Source organism: Aethalodelphis obliquidens, unplaced genomic scaffold, assembly GCF_003676395.1.
Source record: "Aethalodelphis obliquidens isolate GAN/ISIS:26980383/991018 unplaced genomic scaffold, ASM367639v1 scaffold20, whole genome shotgun sequence".
Lineage (NCBI taxonomy): Eukaryota > Metazoa > Chordata > Mammalia > Artiodactyla > Delphinidae > Aethalodelphis > Aethalodelphis obliquidens.
Genome location: NW_020837964.1, coordinates 23,838,677 through 23,861,842, shown reverse-complemented (window position 1 = coordinate 23,861,842; position 23,166 = coordinate 23,838,677). Strand labels below are relative to the sequence as shown.

The 23,166-nt window shown below is 37.0% G+C and overlaps 1 protein-coding gene across 1 annotated transcript in view; it reads right to left on the bottom strand.

Moving 5' to 3' along the window:
- CDH8 (cadherin 8) overlaps window positions 1-23,166 on the bottom strand; it is a 386,699-nt gene that overhangs the window by 71,901 nt on the left and 291,632 nt on the right. The gene's annotated exons all lie outside the window — the stretch shown is intronic.

The window sequence follows — 23,166 nt, the reverse complement described above, 5'->3', positions numbered from 1 at the left end:
CATTGAAAATGGCCAATTATTTATTTGTGTTTCTGTGGCACTGAATATTTATAAGCAAGCTAGGAGGGGAAAAATCTTTGGCTTTTGAGTATGAAGAAACAGACTTGTATTTGATATATCAGACTCTTCTTCTTTTTGACAATTGGTTAAATTCAGACCTCTGAAACCTTCAAATACTCATTTTTTTCATTACATATAAAAGTGTTTGAAAGCACATGCCAAATAATCACAGCCATGTTACAATTTTATAGTTGGTTAACCCCACTGGCAATGCTACAAGATTGGAATTTAACTACCATGGCTATTCTCCAATATTCTAATTTGATTAACTATGGATGGATGAGTATTAGCCTTTGGAATTCCAACCACCTCAGTAATGGAACAAAAATCTCAATTCCCAAAAATCACACCAGTGGCCTTAAATGTCCTTTTTCTTTTACCTAATATGTTCTTTTTCTTTTACTGTCTTATGTCTAATGAAATAATTCATTCCCATTCAGAGAGGAGGCATGCAGCTCCCTAGTTTCAGTGGAAGGGAAAATTTTAAAAAGTGTAACACATGACTCTGAGGACAAGAAACTTACATTCTACCCTTTATCTACTTGAATCAGGTAGATAAATGAGTTATAAGGTATTTGAAATAAGGTCTGATTATGTCCTTAAAGATTTACATCTCTTTTCTAGTCTGACCATGAGCTGAATAGCAGCTGCTGAAGAGTAAAAAAGGGAATCCGTGTTTGCAGGAAACAAATGTTTGGAGCCCCATCTTTGCCTCCCACTAGCAACATGATTCTGAACATGTTATTGAAGCTCATTTTTATTCCTGAGGACACTGAAACTCAAGACCTTGACACCTTATTTACAGAACTGTTATACACATTATATGAGAAGAATTAGAAGTGCCCAGATCATATTGGGCACATAGTCAAGTGTATCTTAGACTTCACCTTTTATAATTGGAAACATCAGCACCGTGCATATTCAGTGTGCACTATGTACAGTGCAAGATATTTCACAGAATCACCTCATTCAGTCCTTACTGAAGAGCTATGCAATAGGTAATGTGATCCCCACGTTGTGGATTACTGACGTGGAGACTGATATGCACAGGGCTACATGCCTTTACCAATATGACTCAAAAATTAACTCCAAGACTCCGAAATGTAGTTTTGGCCTTCCAAACATGAGTCATTTTCACAGTATTATATTGATGAAGTTTAAAACAAAGTATATTTGCTTGTTGTTTGTTTACTGGTAAGGTAACTAATCACTGCCATTTCCTCAAGAATGCTTATAGGCTTGTTATAAATTTTTATTTCAAGTTTGACCACTCTTTGAAGTTTGAGTACAAATATAAAAAATCAAGCTGGATAAATCTAATGGGTTGTACCACGACTGATATTCTCAGAATTGCACTAATAATCTGCAAGCCTCTCTGAGAAACTGAACCATTTAAATTCCATATTTTTCCTCATACTTCGATTTTGCCCAAGGTCTCTTTAGTTGATTGATTTTATTTTGTGATTCTCTGTATTTCAACTCTAAGGACTATTGATTAGTTAGTTACATAACATTCATTTCTTCCGTGCCATATCTTAGACCAACTCTTGTGTATATAAGTGATTAGAGGAGCCTTCTATTATGTTTCAGTCTCGTTAAGCATTCAATTCATAGACAATGATCAACATAGACTTGAACAGTGAATAATAGATGCATTGTCTTCGAAAACTGCAGGTATAAGAAAAAGCTGTCGTACTCTTTAAACATGATTTTGTTCCTGGGGAAGTGAAGAAAATGCTGAGCTTACTGAGTTAGAGTCACTGAAAATGGTTGATTGGGCCAAGTTTACGAAATATGATATTCTTTGTCTTCCCTCTTTCTCATGCCTTGCACACACAAACACACACAAACACACACACGCCACAGGCAAACATGCATATACAGATTTTACTCTCACTATTTTGGCAAAAGGATAATTATGCCAAGGCACATGTTCTTAACTTCTCTCTTCTCTTTTCTTAATCTCACAGTTTTAAGAAACTGCAATTATCTCTTAGATCTAGATGGCCAGCAGGTGGTAAAACTCAAGCATAGAGGCTAGAGAATCTCCATGAGCTTCTTTCTGGGATAACTTTCAACATTAAAGTAATATATGCTTTCTCTTATTGTAAGATCTGGGACAGGGTGGTGGTTAACTATCCAGGGGCCCAGATCCCTAGAATAATACCATCTAATTTTTTTCTGTTGTTAGAAGTAATGTAGGTTTGGGAGCTATCACTTAATATTGTTAGAAGATCACGAGCATAGGGGCTATATCATATGATCACTGGCGAGTCACTGAAATATTTTTGGATGAGATTTATAATTTTAAAAGCTAGCATAAAGCTTACTGACAAGAGAAGTTATGGTTTGTTTTAATTTTGTTTTCTTAAGCAAATGAATGTCCCAGACATTTACTTTATTTCTTGAAACTGCTAAATCAAGGAGAAAAACAATAAAATATAATCAAACAATAAACTGGTGCCGTATATCCCCAAAATATCCCCCAATGTGTTTTCATTACCTGTATTAGATGAACGCACACAACTGAAATTACCGCACCCTATAGTGCTTGACACAAGTGTCATAGTTAAATGCTGAAGATTCACTTTTATCTAAATTAATGAAGTGATGGGAGTTCAAAATTTAAAGATATTATAGAGCAATAAAATTAATTAGATAAGCTTCTAAGGAAATTATTCATGTCCTTTGTGACTGGCCCCAAAATGTTTGCCTTTCATCTGATACACAGACATTAAATATAAAGATATTATAATTAGAAACTTGATTAGCATTCGTTAAAGATTAATTTTCTAAACACAGGAGATGTGACAAAGTGGTCTGGAAGGAAAAGCCCATTTCAATTGGCCACAAAAGTTGACTGTTTTCACATAATGATGGAAAAAAGGCTGAAATGGCACCTACTATAAACAACTCCTGACTTCTACCATTTGAATAGTAGTGACTTCCTGTCACCTCTCTGTCACATAGCCTCATGAATTGCCCATTAATTTTGCCCTTTTATAATCAAAGGTAATGGAATACTGCCAAGTCTGCGTTACTTGGGAATTTGCTTCTAACTAGTTTCCACGAGCTGCTGTTTTTGCAGGCATCGATTGAAATAAACAGCCTCTCCTTTTCAGGCTATAAGAGAGAAAATTGATTTGACAAATTTAGATATACTGGTGGGTTCAATAAATAATTCTTGAGCCTTCTGCGAGTGGAAGGATGGAAGGCATGAGCAGTAAATTACAGTCAACGGGGGGAATGCAAAATAGTGAATTTATAATTGAATAGGGATGAGAGGAATGCTGAAAGTTTATAAAACAGGAAGATTCTAACAGTATATGATTGACAGAAAAGATAGCAACTTAGGAAATTTAAAATGAAACTGATGGGAATTTCAAAGAAGGTCTTGGAAAATAATTTCAGTCGTGAATTTAGGCTCTCTGGTGACTAAAGATAAAACTTTTTGATGTACATTTTGCCCATAAATGGTGTGATAATTTCTAAATCATTAGTTATGGTTTATTAATTCATAGATTAGCATAGAAACAAGGTGGAATATAATTAACCAGTGGACACCAGGGTAGAAAATCTGTTGGGACTTTTTAAAAGTTTTATTGGACAAATATATATCACTTATATGTGGAATCTAATAAAAAATGGTACAAATGAACTTGTTTACAAAATAGAAATAGACTCACAGCTGTAGAAACCAATCTTATGGTTACTGGGGGGAAAGGGATAAATTGGGAGATTGGGATTGACGTATACACACTACTATATAAAATAGATAACTAATAAGGACCTACTGTACAGCACAGGGAACTCTACTCAATATTCTCTACAAAAATATTCTGGAATATTTTTGGTAGGTTTTTCTCTTTACAGTATTATTTTTATGTGTTACCCTTTCACTAACATGGCAACTGTATTGATGCACCAGTTAAAACACAATCTATTATCTCCCTCAAATACATACCAAGAAATTTCAACATCAAGGGAGCAGTTGACCACCATAATTTTAATAATTTTTCATTTATATGATTGTGAAAATTCCAGCAAGCCAGGCTGTAAAGAGAAGTCATTCTATTTTACTCCTTAAAATCTCAGTCATATTTAGATTAGTTTAGAATTAAATGAGAACTTTAATCAGAGGGTGTCTCTGGTATCAAATGAACAAAGCTTGTAAGGCATAGTTTTTGTATTAACCAAGTAGTAGCTCTCTCAAGAAACGTAGAGAAATGCTTTCTCTCACTGTGCAAGTTGTGGACTTAGACATATTTGAAAATGCCTTAAACTCTTTGGAGAAAATGACTCTTAAATGGTGACTTCAGTTTAAGTCCTCACTGACCCCTGTCTTTTCCCTACTGACTACAAAAATGCATGCTGTCTGGCTCCAGCATTTTCAAATGCTCTCTAAATAGGGAGAAAATGTGTAGGTCTTTTATTTATTACGTTCATCTTAAGTGAACCTGGACGTAGTGGAATCCTTGGCAAGACCTCACTCCACCTTTTCCTACTCTCTACAGTGAACCCTCCGTATCCTTTTTCCAGCTCACAAGAGTTGAAGTCCTAAAGAATAAGGTAGGCACGTTTATGGTTGTTAAATTCTATGGGAAAATATTTTAGAGCCATTGAAGTAAGGACTGATGTTATGAACCTCTTAGATACTATTTATTAAATATAAAGCTTTAAAACAATCATGTTCTAAATAAAGGCAACATTAATGGCAGTTTATAAATGAAAAATTAGTACTAATGGGAATGGAGCTATTACATTTTCCATTTTTTTATTAATATGTTATGTAATATTACCTACTGTATAATACATTTATTTATTTTTGCCTGCGTTGGGTCTTCGCTACTGTGTGTGGGCTTCCTCTAGTTGTGGCGAGCAGGGGCTTCTCTTCGTTGCAGTGCACGGGCTTCTCATTGCAGTGGCTTCTCTTGCTGCGGGCACGGGCTCTAAGCACACAGGCTTCAGTAGTTATGGCACGCGGGCTCAGTGTTGTGGCTCGTGGGCTCTAGAGCGCAGGCTCAGTAGTTGTGGCGCACAGGCTTAGTTGCTCCGCGGCATGTGGGATCCTCCTGGACCAGGGCTCGGGATCCTCCTGGACCAGGGCTCGAACCCATGTCCCCTGCATTGGCAGGCGGATTCTTAACCACTGCACCACCAGGGAAGTCCAATATTACCTACTTTTAATTCTTTTTTAAAAAAATTTAAGCACTTACTTACTAGTTTTATTTTATTTTAATATACTAAACATTTTAACTTAAAATTGATAAATATGCATTATTTGCCAAACTTTTTCCCAAGACCTTTTCTTTGACAATTAGTCTGCTTCTAGAGTTCTGAGTTAAATTTACATAAACCAGTAATTCATGGCTTATGATTTCCAAGTATTTTTTTTAATTAAGGTAATATTGGCTTAGAACATCATGTAAGTTTCATGTGTACAACATTACAGTTCAACTTCTGTATACACTACTGTGCTTACTAAGATACTTTTAACTCTTTATGTATGCTTACCAATTTGTTTCCTTTAGTTGTCTACATTTTTTGTTTTGTGTGTATGCATACATGCTTTTTACGTGTTCATTTTTGTTTTGTTTTATGTACACCTCTCTTTTCTACTGTGTACTACTCTTGCTGAATTTGTGACTGGAAAATACTGACTCCCTCCTTTCGCAGCCCTAAGTGCATGTTTAAATCCTTTTTATACATCTCATCTTTCTCCATACTGTAAGAGGCGAGGAAACAAAATGCCGTAATAAGTTTATTATTCCTTATGCTCCCTTTGGTAATCTAAGTCTTTGCAAAATCTCTAATTCTACTCTGCCAACAAAAATTGCATTATGCTTCTATTACTATATCTTCAGTGTTTTTTCCCCTAATTATTTCAAATAGGATTGATTCAAAATTATTGGAACTGAATTTCTTGGTATTACTCTTACAATGCAATTCAGTTTAAATCCCTTATATATTAGAATCTTAATAAAGGAGACTCACACTTTCAGAGGAATATAGATTTATGTAATATTGAGTTTAAATGCTCATTCAACACCAGCTTAGAATAACATTTGTGCCCCTAATACATGCATACACATACACGCACACACATTTACAGACACACTTTATTAGGGAAGAAAACTAATATTGTAAACTACCCAGCATGTATTGTGTGATCTGTTATGTACTATTTCTTTGAGGTTTGTTGGGTTACTGTGAAGACATTATTTTCTTAAATGGGAATATGATTTCAGGCTATGTAAGACTGAAATTTATATGAGTTACATATCAGAGTAGGGAGTAAAGAACATCCAGTGCGCCTAGAAATCATGTGGACTCTTGTCACCTTGCCCATATTTACTCAAAGCCAAGAAGTGGTAAAGCTGAAATATTAATCCAGGGCAGTTTTATCAACAAGTAAAAAAAAAAAAAAACCACAGAAACAAACAAAACTGATTATTCCCCACAGGCTCTCTTTAGCATAGCACTCGTAAAACATAACCTTAAAATATATTTTTAAGATGGATCACTTCCCAAACAATACAATATCCTAATAAATTAATAACCTCAAAAGAAAGGTTTGATGATTCCATTAACATGGAATTTTTATTAGTGAATTTATTTTTAGAAATATAATTTTCATATTTTTAATTTTTTGGGCCACTCCTTACATTTTCTTGTGTGAGATCAACTTTTGTAGTAGAAGTAAGCCATGAACACAATAAAGTGTATACACCTTATGGTTTTATTCCAGTGTATTGTTATAAAATGAACATACCCATGTAACTATCACTCAGGCCAAGATATAACCAGCATCCCCAAAGCTTCCCATGTACCCCTTTCTCAGTCATTATGCCCTTCAAGGTAACCTCTACTCTGTTTCTTAACACTATATTAGTGTGCCTTCTTCAGAACTGTATAAAAACTGAAATAATATAAAGTACACACTTTTGTATCTGACTTCTTTAGCTCAATATAGTATTTGTAAATTCATTAATGTGGTTGTAGGCAGCTGTCATTCATTCTTTTCCACTGTTTGGGAAAGAATTTCATTGTATACATATAGCACCATTTATTTATTTATTTATTTCTCTTACTGGTGGATATTTGGGTTGTTTCAGTTTCATGCTATTCTGAAAAGTGCTGCTATAAATATTTTGTGTATTTCTGTTCGTGTACAAATACGTGAATTCCGTTACGTTACATAGTTAGGAATAGAACGAAAGATTATAGAATATGGCTCCTTTCAATTTTAGCATATGCTTCCAAATGTGTTTTCTAATGTGGATGTGCCAGTTTACACTCTGACCAGCAATGTATGAGAGTTCAAGTTGCTGCATGTCTTCAAGAACACTTGGAAAAGCCAGTTATTTATTATTTGTTTTTCATTTTAGTCATTGCAAAGGTGTACAGTTATGTTTCAGTTTGCTTTTATTTTAATATCATGATGATTTGATGCTAAGGACATATTATGCTTACTGGCCACTTGGATTTTGTGTGTGTGTGTGAAGAACCTGTTCAAGTTTTTGCCATGTTTTAATTGGTTGTCTGTTTTTCCAATTGATATGCATATTATATATTAAGGATACGTGTCCTTTGCTAGATATGAGTGTCACAATACGTTTCCCTACTCTGTGGCTTAATTTTTCACTCTTAATAGTAACTTTTGATGAACACAGATTCTTAACTTAAAGCTGAATTCATCAGTTTTTGCTCTTATTAACTTTAACACTTGTTGCAACTGATTCATTAATTATTTGCATAATCCAGAATTTGAAAATTCTGTTATTTTTAGAAGGTATATTATTTTTTTCACATTTACATCTCTGATCTCCCTGAAGATTACTAAAATTGATGTTCTGAGTTAGAGGCCAAGGTTCAGTTTCATCCACTCGTGGATATCCAATTCACTGTCAACTTTATTATAAGTCCACCTATGCTATCTTTGTCATTGAGTTGAGTATTTTTGTACAGGCTTGTTCCCGGAATTTTCTGTTCTATTTTTCTGTCTTTATGCTCATACAATCCTCTTTTAATAACTCTTTATGATAGATCTTCATATATTGTTATCATGAATATGCTAAGATCAACAATTTTTCTTTTAAAATATTTTCTTCATTATTTTTCCCTTTAAATTTCTTTACACGTTTTAGTATTATTTGTCAAATTGTGGGCGCACACACACACACACACACATAGCTGTTGGAAGTTTGATTGATATTGCAGAGATTCTACAGATAAATTTAAAGCAATTGACATCTTTTACATTTGAATCTCCAAATCATGAACTATGTATATACTTCATTTATTTATATCTTCCTTAATTTCTCTCAGTAATGTTCTATAGTTTTCTGTTTAGAAGTTTTGTATGTCATTCATTAGATTTTTTTTTTTTTGGGGGGGGGTATGTGGGCCTCTCACTGCTGTGGCCTCTCCCGTTGCGGAGCACAGGCTCCGGACGCGCAGGCCCAGCGGCCATGGCTCACGGGCCCAGCCGCTTCGCAGCATGTGGGATCTTCCTGGACTGGGGCACGAACCCGTGTCCCCTGCATTTGGCAGGTGGACTCCCAACCACTGCGCCACCAGGGAAGCCCCATTCATTAGATTTTGTTACTATTTAATTGAAGTCTTTTTATTATTATAAGTAGTATATTTATTTTCTGAGTATTGTTAGAAAATAAAAATATTATTTTATAACTAACAATATGCAAACTTTCTTCATTATTGATAATAGTTTAACTTAGATTTTTTTTCCCTTTTTATGTACTCAATCATGTTGTCTATGAGTAGAGACAACTTTATTTCTTCTTTCCGATATTTATACTTTAATTTCTTACCTGTATCTTACTGTACTGGTTAAAACCTTCAGTGTAATTGAATAAAAGTAGCAATAATACACAACCTATCTCATTTCCAATCTCAGGGAGAAACCTTTCAATATTTTACCATTAGGTTTGATACTTGCTATTTATTTTTGGTAACTATCCTTTATCAAATTAAGTTCTCTTCTATTTCTAGTGTGCAAAGAGCTTTTTCAAGAACAAGAGATGAAGGTATAACATTTTCTGCATCTGCTGAGAATGATCATACGTTTTTTCTCTTTCCTCAGGATTTTAATTTACATTAATAGATTTTCAAATGTTATCATCTGTCCTTGTATTCCCTGGGTGTAATATTATATTTTTATATTAACAGTTTTGATTTGCTAATATATTACTTAGGATTTTGTTTATGAGAAGCAGGCTGTTAATTCTCCTTTCTTGTAATATTCTTGTTGGGTTTTAGCATTAAGATTATTCTGGCTTTGTGACATAAGGTGGAAACTGCTCCCTCTTTTACTTCTCTCTGATAAAGTATGTGTCATGTTCATTTGGGCATGACAGTTTATGTGTTAAGAGTTAGTAATTGTGAATTCAATTTATTCAATAGAGAAAATGATAGACATATTTTTCTCTTTTTCTTATCTATGCCAGTTTGCACTGACTGCATTTTTCAACTTATTAGGCTATCTCATATACATTTTAATCCTTATTCCATAAATGTTAATAATGTCCAGCTATTGTTTTTTAACATCTATAGAATCTGTAATGAAGTCCCCTTTGTAATATTTTTTTCCATGCCCCCCCGCAGTGAAAGCATGGAGTCCTAACCACTGGACTGCTGGGAATTCCCTGTCATTTCTAATACTGGCAACTTGTACCTTTTCTATTTTTTCTTGCAAGATTTTTATCAACTTTATCTTTGCACATAAAGAGGTTTTGGCTTTGTTGAATTTCAGGACTGTATATTTGTGTTCAATTTCACCGTATTCTACCCTATATTTATTTTCACCTTGCTACTAGTTTTTAATTTTCTGTTCACTTTTAGCCTTTTTGAAGTGGATGCTCAGATAATTGATTTTTAGCATTTCTTCTTTTCTAATATAGCCATTTAAGGCTAATTTCTCTTTAGGTACTGTGTTAGCTGTATTCCACAGGTTTTGTCATGTCATTATTTTGTTATCATTCATTTTTTTTAATGTGCTAATTCCCTTTGTGATTTTATTGTCTTCCATGGATCATTTAGAGACATGGCTTAATTTCCAATACTTGGGGATCATTTCAGGGCCTTTGGTGATTTATTTCTAGCTTAATTCCACTGTGTTAAAAAAGCATACTCTGCTTTGAGTGTTGAGACTTGATTTATGGCCCAATTTGGCCATGTTGGGTAAATGTTTCAAGTGTGTTTGACAATAATAATATTTCTGTAATTTTTGAGTGCAGTGTTTTATACATTACAATTAGGCAAGTTGACTAATCATGCTATTCAAACACTTTCTACCCTTACTAATTTTTTGTCTACTTATTTGATTAGTAGAGTTGTAGGTTAAAATTTTCATCTACAAGTGTTGACTTGTCTATCCCTTTGCTTCTGTCAATTTTTTGCTTTATGTACTTGACAAACATCTTATTAGGTACATACAAATTTAGAATTTTTATATCTTCCTGCTGAATTTGCTTCTGTCAATTTTTTGCTTTATGTACTTGACAAACATTAGGTACATACAAATTTAGAATTTTTATATCTTCCTGCTGAATTTAATCATTTATCATTATGAAAAATTTCTCTATTTTTGGTAATATTTCTTCTTAGTCTATAGCTGAACCATTTTGGTTTTAATTTGCATAGATCTTCTTTCAATCGTTTCAGTCTTTAAGTGTTCTTATATTTGAGGTTTATTTCTGATAAAAAACATGATTTGAAAATTGATTGCTTTTTTCCTAGTCTGACAAATAATGTCTTTTAATTGAAGTATGCAGCTTATTTACAATTAATGTGATTGTTTATTTATCTGGGTTTTAATTTCTTCTTGTACTTTAAAATTTTCTTTATCAGTTCTTTCTCATTTTTCCTCTTTTCTATTTTTTTTGGGATTCATAATTTTCAATTCTTTTATGTCCCCCAACTAATAGGCTAATGGGGGAAATTAAAGAATTAAAACTTATGAATCCAAAAAAAGATAGAAAAGCGGGATTAGCCTATTAGTTACATAGTCTTCTATTAATATTATTTTAGTGGTAACCTTAAATATATTTGTATATATGTCACTGACTTATTAGAATATGCCTTAGAGTAATGCTTCAGACATTTTATGTACAATGAAAGGATATATATAATGCATAATTGTTTATGCCATTTTGTTACCATTTTCCTGTATCTAGGTTTTCATTTTGGAAATCAGGTATGAAAATGTGTTATCTTCCTTCAGATAGAGTTTGATTTTCTCCTCACAGGAAGGTCTGTATAGATGGATCATCTCAATACTCTTAAGGCTGGATTTCAGAATTTATGAGGGCTGATTTAATTTCTGGTTTTCCCTTATTTCTAGAGCCCACCCTTTCTATTAAATTGCGAAAAAAAAGTTTTTTTTTCGCTTTTTGCCTCTTAGCACATGCTCTCTCATAGCCTTGAAATCCTCTTACTCCTGCACATGTTAGGATTTGGTAAATGCATCATGGGAAAAATCCATCCATGATGCTCTGACGTCTTCTTTTCAATTACCTCCTCACTGTAGACTTGGCCTCTCCATTTCTGGATACCTCTGTAGCCCTGACCTACAGCTTTTCTCTCCACAGTCTCACGAGACACTCAAACTCCAGGTCACTGATTTCTATGCCCTCTGAGTTGAATCACTTAAAGTCCTGAAGGAAATAAGCAGTGCTAAATTTAGGAGTCACTTCAGTTTGTTTCTTTTCTTTCTGGTATTTCGGCTTCTTAAGTACTGGCTGCCTTCAAATACCATTTTTTTCTCTAATTTTGTAGTTATTCTCACTGGGGGAATTAGTTGGGTATAAGCTACCACCATAGACATAAGAAAAATACATAATTACCCCTATCCCATGGTGGGATAATCTGTTCATTGTTTTCCCAAGAAATGTAAACTGTAAATCACCCCACACTTATGGAACAATGAACAAAATATTACTATAAAATGACCCTAATCCTCCATGAGTTATTGCCCAGCAGAATTCACGTATGGTAATTAAGATTGTGTTATCCTTAGTTAATGCTCTGACTACAAAGCCAGACCAATCTCTTCAGATTCCTTTCCTCAGTCTGTGCTTTGGCCTCAAAAATTATGCATTTATTGTGACAGTGAACCAAGATGTATATACCATAATGAGTGACAAAAACAAAACAAATACATAACTCAAGATAAATGATTAGCAGAGGTGGTAGAAATGACTGCAGTGCAAGCCACCACCTCAGTGTCAAGTACATGATAATAAAATGGATGATGCTGATTTATTCCCAGATGTTAATATTAAAAGGGTTGAATATATGTGAATGTAGACGGAGATATACATAGTTGTATCCATATGTCACTACTTCCTCCAACTGCATTTGTATCCACAAAAATCATCTGTGTATCAATGCATATTAGAAAGGCAACTAGACACAGAATATTATGTATTCTTTTAATAAAATTTAAAAAGATATATTGGGTGAAATATGTAAATCTATAAGTAATAGGTAGCACTAGGTGTTTTTATAATTGTATTTAGAAAGGCAATGCAGAGCACCTATATATAATGGTATTGTGCAGCTCAGAATGTCTGTAAACCAATCTCTCTCTCTCTCTCGTTTTAGATAAAAGTTAGGTGCTAGCTGCAAAAAAAACTTTAAAACTACCTACTCTGTTAAAGGAAGGTTAATAAACTCTTCATGGACCCAGTTCATCTATCAATCATGCAAATTTGCAACGTAGAGCAACAGAGATGCTGACAAGGACACCAAGTGTCAAGCTTACTTCAAAACATTATGAGAGAGGCAGATTTCAGGGGGAACCTTGAAGATGGCGGAAGAGTAAGAGGCGGAGATCACCTTCCTCCCCACAGATACACCAGAAATACATCTACACGTGGAACAACTCCTACAGAACACCTACTGAAGGCTGGCAGAAGACCTCAGACCTCCCAAAAGGCAAGAAACTCCCCACGTACCTGGGTAGGGAAAATGAAAAAAGAAAAAACAGAAACAAAAAATAGGGATGGGACCTGCACCTCGGGGAGGGAGCTGTGAAGGAGGAAAGGTTTCCACACACTAGGAAGCCCCTTCGCGGGCGGAGACTGCGGCAGGCGGAGGAGTGCACAGCAACGGGTGTGGAGGGCAAAGCGGGGAGATTCCCGCACAGAGGATCGGTGCCGACCGGCACTCACCAGCCCGAGAGGCTTGTCTGCTCACTCACCGGGGCGGGCGGGGCTGCGAGCTGAGGCTCTGAGGCTCGAGTTTCGGTTTCGGACGGAGCGCAGGGAGAGGACTGGGGTTGGCGGCTTGAACATAGCCTGAAGGGGTTAGTGCACCACGGCTAGCCGGGAGGAAGTCCGGGGAAAAGCCTGCACCTGCCGAAGAGGCAAGAGACTTTTTCTTCCCTCTTTGTTTCCTGGTGCGTGAGGAGAGGGGTTTAAGAGCGCTGCTTGAGGGAACTCCGGAGACAGGCGCAAGCCGCAGCTAAAAGCGCGGACCCCAGAGACGGGCGGGAGACGCTAAGGCTGCTGCTGCCGCCACCAAGGGGCCTGTGTGCAAGCACAGGTCACTCTCCACACCCCTCTTCCGCGGAGCCTGTGCAGCCCGCCACTGCCAGGGTCCCGGGATCCAGGGACAACTTCCCCGGGAGAACGCACGGCGGGCCTCAGGCTGGTGCAAAGTCACGCCGGACTTTGCCGCTGCAGGCCCGCCCCACACTCCGTGCCCCTCCCTCCCCGCCGGCCTGAGTGCGCCAGAGCCCCCGAATCAGCGGCTCCTTTAACCCCGTCCTGTCTGAGCAAAAAACAGACGCCCTCCAGCGACCTACACGCAGAGGCAGGGCCAAATCCAAAGCTGAGCCCCTGTGAGCTGTGAGAACAAAGAAGAGAAAGGGAAATCTCTCCCAGCAGCCTCAGGAGCAGCAGATTAAAGTTCCACAATCAACGTGATATACCCTGCATCTGTGGAATACCTGAATAGACAACCAATCATCCCAAATTAAGGAAGTGGACTTTAGGAGCAAGATCTATGATTTTTTTCCCTATTCCTCTTTTTGTGAATGTGTATGTGTATGCTTCTGTGTGAGATCTTGTCTGTATAGTCTTGCTTCCACCGTTTGTCCTAGGGTTCTATCCGTCCATGGTTTTTTTTAAAAATTTTTTCTTAATAATTAATTTTAATAACGTAATTATACTTTACCTTCGTTCTTTCTTTCTTTCCTTCCTTCCTTCCCTCCTTTAGACAACAAATCATCCCAAATTGAGGAGGTGGTCTCTGACAGCAAGATTTATGATTTTTTCCCCCTTTACCTCTTTTAGTGAGGGTGTATGTGTATGCTTCTGTGTAAGATTTTGTCTGTATAGCTTTGCTTCCAACATTTGTCCTAAGGTTCTATCCGTCCCCTTTTTTTTTCTAAATAAGAATTTTTTTAATTCAATAACTTTATTTCTACTGTATCTTCTTTCTTTCTGTCTTTTTTCCTTCTTTCCCTCCTTCCTTCCTCCCTCCCTCCTTTCTTTCCTTCTTGCCTTCTTTCCTTCTTTGCTTCTTTCTTTCTTTCTTCCTTCCCTCCTTTCCTTCTTTCTTTCCTCATACTTCTACTAATTCCCTCTACTTTTTCTCCCTTTTATTCAGAGCCGTGTGGATGAAAGGCTCTTGGTGCTCCAGCCAGGAGTCAGGGCTCTGCCTCTGAGGTAGGAGAGCCAACTTCAGGACACTGGTCCACAAGAGACCTCCCAGCTCCACATAATATATCAAACAGCGAAAATCTCCCAGAGACCTCCATCTTAACACCAGCACCCAGCTTCACTCAACGACCAGCAAGCCACAGTGCTGGACAACCTATGCCAAACAACTAGCAAAACAGGAACACAACCCCACCCATTAGCAGAGAGGCTGCCTAAAATCATAATAAGTCCACAGACACCCCAAAACACACCACCAGACGTGAACCTGCCCACTAGAGAGACAAGATCCAGCCTCATCCACCACAACACAGGCACTAGTCCCCTCCACCAGGAAGCCTACACAACCCACTGAACCAACCTTAGCCACTGGAGACAGAAATCAAAAACAGCGGGAACTACGAACCTGCAGTCTGCAAAAAGGAGACCCCAAACACAGTAAGATAAGCAAAATGAGAAGACAGAAAAACACACAGCAGAAAAAGGAGCGAGATAAAAATGCACCAGACCTAACAAATGAAGAGGAAATAGCCAGTCTACCTGAAAAAGAATTCAGAATAATGATAATAAGGATGATCCGAAATCTTGGAAACAGAATGGACAAAATGCAAGAAACAGTCAACAAGGACCTAGAAGAAATAAAGATGAAACAAGCAACGATGAACAACACAATAAATGAAATTAAAAGTACTCTAGATGGGATCAATAGCAGAATAACTGAGGCAGAAGAACGGATAAGTGACCTGGAAGATAAAATAGTGGAAATAACTACTGCAGAGCAGAATAAAGAAAAAAGAATGAAAAGAACTGAGGACAGTCTCAGAGACCTCTGGGACAACATTAAACGCACCAACATTCGAATTATAGGGGTTCCAGAAGAAGAAGAGAAAAAGAAAGGGACTGAGAAAATATTTGAAGAGATTATAGTTGAAAACTTCCCTAATATGGGAAAGGAAATAGTTAATCAAGTCCAGGAAGCACAGAGAGTCCCATACAGGATAAATACAAGGAGAAATACGCCAAGACACATATTAATCAAACTGTCAAAAATTAAATACAAAGAAAGCATATTAAAAGCAGCAAGGGAAAAACAACAAATAACACATAAGGGAATCCCCATAAGGTTAACAGCTGATCTTCCAGCAGAAACTGTGCAAGCCAGAAGGGAGTGGCAGGACATGCTGAAAGTGATGAAGGAGAAAAACCTGCAGCCAAGACTACTGTACCCAGCAAGGATCTCATTCAGATTTGATGGAGAAATTAAAACCTTTACAGACAAGCAAAAACTGAGAGAGTTCAGCACCAGCAAACCAGCTTTACAACAAATGCTAAAGGATCTTCTCTAGGCAAGACACACAAGACAAGGAAAAGACCTCTAATAACGAACCCAAAACAATTTAGAAAATGGGAATAGGAACATACATATCGATAATTACCTTAAATGTAAATGGACTAAATACTCCCACCAAAAGACAGAGATTAGCTGAATGGATACAAAAACAAGACCCTTATATATGCTGTCTACAAGAGACCCACTTCAGACCTAGAGACACATACAGACTGAAAGTAAGGGGATGGAAAAAGATATTCCATGCAAATGGAAACCAAAAGAAAGCTGGAGTAGCAATTCTCATATCAGACAAAATAGACTTTAAAATAAGGACTATTAAAAGAGACCCAGAAGGACACTACATAATGATCAAGGGATAAATCCAAGAAGAAGATATAACAATTGTAAATATTTACACACCCAACATAGGAGCACCTCAATACATAAGGCAAATACTAACAGCCATAATAGGGGAAATCGACAGTAACACAGTAGTAGTAGGGGACTTAAACACCCCACTTTCACCCATGGACAGATCATCCAAAATGAAAATAAATAAGGAAACACAAGCTTTAAATCATACATTAACAAGATGGACTTAATTGATATTTATAGGACACTCCATCCAAAAACAACAGAATACACATTTTTCTCTAGTGCTCATGGAACATTCTCCAGGATAGATCATATCTTAGGTCACAAATCAAGCCATGGTAAATTTAAGAAAATTGAAATTGTATCAAGTATCTTTTCTGACCACAACGCCATGAGACTAGATATCAATTACAGGAAAAGATCTGTAAAAAATACAAACACATGGAGGCTAAACAATACACTACTTAATAATGAAGTGATCACTGAAGAAATCAAAGAGGAAATCAAAAAATACCTAGGAACAAATGACAATGGAGACACAACGACCCAAAACCTATGGGATGCAGCAAAAGCAGTTCTAAGGGGGAAGTCTATAGCAATACAAGCCCACCTTAAGAAGCAGGAAACATCTCAAATAAACAACCTAACCTTGCACCTCAAGCAATTAGAGAAAGAAGAACAAAAAAACCCCAAAGCTAGCAGAAGGAAAGAAATCATAAAAATCAGATCAGAAATAAATGAAAAAGAAATGAAGGAAACGATAGCAAAGATCAACAAAACTAAAAGCTGGTTCTTTGAGAAGATAAACAAGATAGATAAACCACTAGCCAGACTCATCAAGAAAAAAAGGGAGAAGACTCAAATCAATAGAATTAGAAATGAAAAAGGAGAGGTAGCAACTCACCCAGCAGAAATACAAAAGATGATGAGAGATTACTACAAGCAACTCTATGCCAATAAAATGGACAACCTGGAAGAAATGGACAAATTCTTAGAAATGCACAACCTGCCAAGACTGAATCAGGAAGAAATAGAAAATATGAACAGACCAATCACAAGCACTGAAATTGATTAAAAATCTTCCAACAAGCAAAAGCCCAGGACCAGATGGCTTCACAGGCGAATTCTATCAAACATTTAGAGAAGAGCTAACACCTACCCTTCTCAAACTCTTCCAAAATATAGCAGAGGGAAGAACACTCCCAAACTCATTCTACGAGGCCACCATCACCCTGAGGCCACCATCACCCTGATACCAAAACCAGACAAGGATGTCACAAAGAAAGAAAACTACAGGCCAATATCACTGATGAACATAGATGCAAAAATCCTCAACAAAATACTAGCAAACAGAATCCAACAGCACATTAAACGGATCATACACCATGATCAAGTGGGGTTTATTCCAGGAATGCAAGGATTCTTCAATATACGCAAATCTATCAATGTGATACACCATATTAACAAATTGAAGAAAAACCATATGATCATCTCAATAGATGCAGAGAAAGCTTTTGACAAAATTCAACACCCATTTATGATAAAAAACCCTGCAGAAGGTAGGCATAGAGGGAACTTTCCTCAACATAATAAAGGCCATATATGACAAGCCCACAGCAAACATCATCCTCAATGGTGAAAAACTGAAAGCATTTCCACTAAGATCAGGAACAAGACAAGGTTGCCCACTCTCACCACTATTATTCAACACAGTTTTGGAAGTTTTAGCCACAGCAATCAGAGAAGAAAAGGAAATAAAAGGAATCCAAATCGGAAAAGCAGTAAAGCTGTCACTGTTTGCAGATGACGTGATCCTATACATAGAGAATTCTAAAGATGCTAACGGAAAACTACTAGAGCTAATCAATGAATTTGGTAAAGTGGCAGGATACAAAATTAATGCACAGAAATCTCTGGCATTCCTATATACTAATGATGAAAAATCTGAAAGTGAAATCAAGAAAACACTCCCATTTACCATTGCAACAAAAAGAATAAAATATCTAGGAATAAACCTACCTAAGGAGACAAAAGACCTGTATGCAGAAAATTATAAGACACTGATGAAAGAAATTAAAGATGATACAAATAGATGGAGAGATATACCATGTTCTTGGATTGGAAGAATCAACATTGTGAAAATGACTCTACTACCCAAAGCAATCTATAGATTCAATTCAATCCCTATCAAACTACCACTGGCATTTTTCACAGAACTAGAACAAAAAATTTCACAATTTGTATGGAAACACAAAAGACCCCGAATAGCCAAAGCAATCTTGAGAACGAAAAAAGGTACTGGAGGAATCAGGCTCCCTGACTTCAGACTATACTACAAAGCTACAGTTATCAAGACGGTATGGTACTGGCACAAAAACAGAAAGATAGATCAATGAAACAGGATAGAAAGCCCAGAGATAAACCCACGCGCATATGGACACCTTATCTGTGATAAAGGTGGCAGGAATGTACAGTGGAGAAATGACAGCCTCTTCAATAAGTGGTGCTGGGAAAACTGTACAGCTACATGTAAAAGTATGAGATTAGATCACTCCCTAACACCATACACAAAAATAAGCTCAAAATGGATTAAAGACCTAAATGTAAGGCCAGAAACTATCAAACTCTTAGAGGAAAACATAGGCAGAACACTCTATGACATAAATCACAGCAAGATCCTTTCTGACCCACCTCCTAGAGTAATGGAAATAAAAACAAAAATAAACAAATGGGACCTAATGAAACTTCAAAGCTTTTGCACAGCAAAGGAACCATAAAGAAGACCAAAAGACAGCCCTCAGAATGGGAGAAAATATTTGCAAATGAAGCAACTGACAAAGGATTAATCTCCAAAATTTACAAGCAGCTCATGCAGCTCAATATCAAAAAAACAAACAACCCAATCCAAAAATGGGCAGAAGACCTAAACAGACATTTCTCCAAAGAAGATATACAGACTGCCAACAAACACATGAAAGAATGCTCAACATCATTAATCATTAGAGAAATGCAAATCAAAACTACAATGAGATACCATCTCACACCAGTCAGAATGGCCATCATCAAAAAATCTAGAAACAATAAATGCTGGAGAGGGTGTGGACAAAAGGGAACACTCTTGCACTGCTGGTGGGAATGTGAATTGGTTCAGCCACTATGGAGAACAGTATGGAGGTTCCTCAAAAAACTACAAATAGAACTACCATATGACCCAGCAATCCCACTACTGGGCATATACCCTGAGAAAACCAAAATTCAAAAAGAGTCATGTACCAAAATGTTCATTGCAGCTCTATTTACAATAGCCCGGAGATGGAAACAACCTAAGTGCCCATCATCGGATGAATGGATAAAGAAGATGTGGCACATATATACAATGGAATATTACTCAGCCATAAAAAGAAACGAAATTGACCTATTTGTAATGAGGTGGATAGACCTAGAGTCTGTCATACAGAGTGAAGTAAGTCAGAAAGAGAAAGACAAATACCGTATGCTAACACATATATATAGAATTTAAGAAAAAAAAAATGTCATGAAGAACCTAGGGGTAAGGCAGGAATAAAGACACAGACCTCCTAGAGAACGGACTTGAGGTTATGGGGAGGGGGAAGGGTGAGCTGTGACAGGGCGAGAGAGAGTCATGGACATATACACATTAACAAACGTAGTAAGGTAGATAGCTAGTGGGAAGCAGCCGCATGGCACAGGGATATTGGCTCGGTGCTTTGTGACAGCCTGGAGGGGTGGGATAGGGAGGGTGAGAGGGAAGGAGACGCAAGAGGGAAGACATAGGGGAACATAAGTTTATGTGTGACTGATTCACTTTGTTGTAAAGCAGAAACTCACACACCATTGTAAAGCAATTATACCCCAATAAAGATGTTAAAAAAAAAAACAAACATTATGAGAGAGACTCTGGGAGGGCTCATGCCAAGGAGTACTTCCCAGATCTTCTGCTTCCAGTGTCCTTGTCCTCATGGTGAGCCACTGCCACCCCCTGCCTCTGCAGGACCCTCCAACACTAGCAGCCGTGTGGATGAAAGGCTCTTGGTGCTGCAGCCAGGAGTTAGTGCTGTGCCTCTGAGGTGGGAGAGCCAACTTCAGGACACTGGTCCACAAGAGACCTCCCAGCTCCACATAATATCAAATGGCGAAAATCTCCCAGAGACCTCCATCTCAACACCAGCACCCAGCTTCACTCAACGACCAGCAAGCTACAGTGCTGGACAACCTATGCCAAACAACTAGCAAGACAGGAACACAACCCAACCCATTAGCAGAGAGGCTGCCCCAAATCATAATAAGTCAACAGACACCCCAAAACACACCACCTGACGTGGACCTGCCCACCAGAAAGACAAGATCCAGCCTCATCCACCACAACACAGGCACTACTCCCCTCCACCAGGAGCCTACACAACCCACTGAACCAACCTCAGCCACTGGGGACAGACACCAAAAGCAACAGGAACTACGAACCTGCAGTCTGCAAAAAGGAGACCCCAAACACAGTAAGATAAGCAAAATGAGAAAACAGGAAAACACACAGCAGATGAAGGAGCAAGATAAAAACCCACCAGACCTAACAAATGAAGAGGAAATAGGCAGTACACCTGAAAAAGAATTCAGAATAATGATAGTAAAGATGATCCAAAATCCTGGAAATAGAATAGACAAAATGCAAGAAACATTTAACAAAGACCTAGAAGAACTAAAGATGAAACAAACAATGATGAACAACACAATAAATAAAACGAAAAATACTCTAGATGGGATCAATAGCAGAATAACTGAGGCAGAAGAACGGATAAGTGACCTGGAAGATAAAATAGTGGAAATAACTACTGCAGAGCAGAATAAAGAAAATTGAATGAAAAAAACTGAGGACAGTCTCAGAGACCTCTGGGACAGCATTAAACGCACCAACATTCGAATTATAGGGGTTCCAGAAGAAGAAGAGAAGAAGAAAGGGACTGAGAAAATATTTGAAGAGATTATAGTTGAAAACTTCCCTAATATGGGAAAGGATAGTTAATCAAGTCCAGGAAGCACAGAGAGTCCCATACAGGATAAATACAAGGAGAAATACGCCAAGACACATATTAATCAAGCTGTCAAAAATTAAATACAAAGAAAACATACTAAAAGCAGCAAGGGAAAAACAACAAATAACACACAAGGGAATCCCCATAAGGTTAACAGCTGATCTTCCAGCAGAAACTGTGCAAGCCAGAAGGGAGTGGCAGGACATATTGAAAGTGATGAAGGAGAAAAACCTGCAACCAAGATTACTCTACCCAGCAAGGATCTCATTCAGATTTGATGGAGAAATTAAAACCTTTACAGACAAGCAAAAGCTGAGAGTTCAGCACCACCAAACCAGCTTTACAACAAATGCTAAAGGAACTTCTCTAGGCAAGACACACAAGAGAAGGAAAAGACCTACAATAACGAACCCAAAACAATTGAGAAAATGGGAATAGGAACATACATATTGGTAATTACCTTAAATGTAACTGGATTAAATGATCCCACCAAAAGACACAGATTGGCTGAATGGATACAAAAACAAGACGCATATAGTTGCTTTCTACAAAAGACCCACTTCAGACCTAGAGACACATACAGACTGAAAATAAGGGGATGGAAAAAGATATTTCATGCAAATGGAAACCAAAAGAATGCTGGAGTAGCAATTCTCATATCAGACAAAATAGACTTTAAAATAAAGAGTATTACAAGAGACAAAGAAGGAAACTACATAATGATCAAGGGATAAATCCAAGAAGAAGATATAACAATTGTAAATATTTACACACCCAACATAGGAGCACTTCAATACATAAGGCAAATACTAACAGCCATAAAAGGGGAAATCGACAGTAATATATTCATAGTAGGGGACTTTTAACACCCCACTTTCACCCATGGACAGATCATCCAAAATGAAAATAAATAAGGAAACACAAGCTTTAAATGATACATTAAACAAGATGGACTTAATTGATATTTATAGGACATTCCATCCAAAAACAACAGAATACACATTTTTCTCTAGTGCTCATGGAACATTCTCCAGGATAGATCATATCTTGGGTCACAAATCAAGCCTTGGTAAATTTAAGAAAATTGAAATTGTATCAAGTATCTTTTCTGACCACAACGCCATGAGACTAGATATCAATTACAGGAAAAGATCTGTAAAAAATACAAACACATGGAGGCTAAACAATACACTACTTAATAACGAAGTGGTCACCCAAGAAATCAAAGAGGAAATCCAAAAATACCTAGAAACAAATGACAATGGAGACACAACGACCCAAAATCTATGGGATGCAGCAAAAGCAGTTTTAAGAGGGAAGTGTGTAGCAATACAATGCTACCTTAAGAAACAGGAAACATCTCGAATAAACAACCTAACCTTGCACCTAAAGCAATTAGAGAAAGAAGAACAAAAAAACCCCAAAGTTAGCAGAAGGAAAGAAATCATAAAAATCAGATCGAAATAAATGAAAAAGAAATGAAGGAAACGACAGCAAAGATCAACAAAACTAAAGGCTGGTTCTTTGAGAAGATAAATAAAATTGATAAACCATTAGCCAGACTCATCAAGAAAAAAAGGGAGAAGACTGAAATCAATAGAATTAGAAATGAAAAAGGAGAAGTAGCAACTCACCCAGCAGAAATACAAAAGATGATGAGAGATTACTA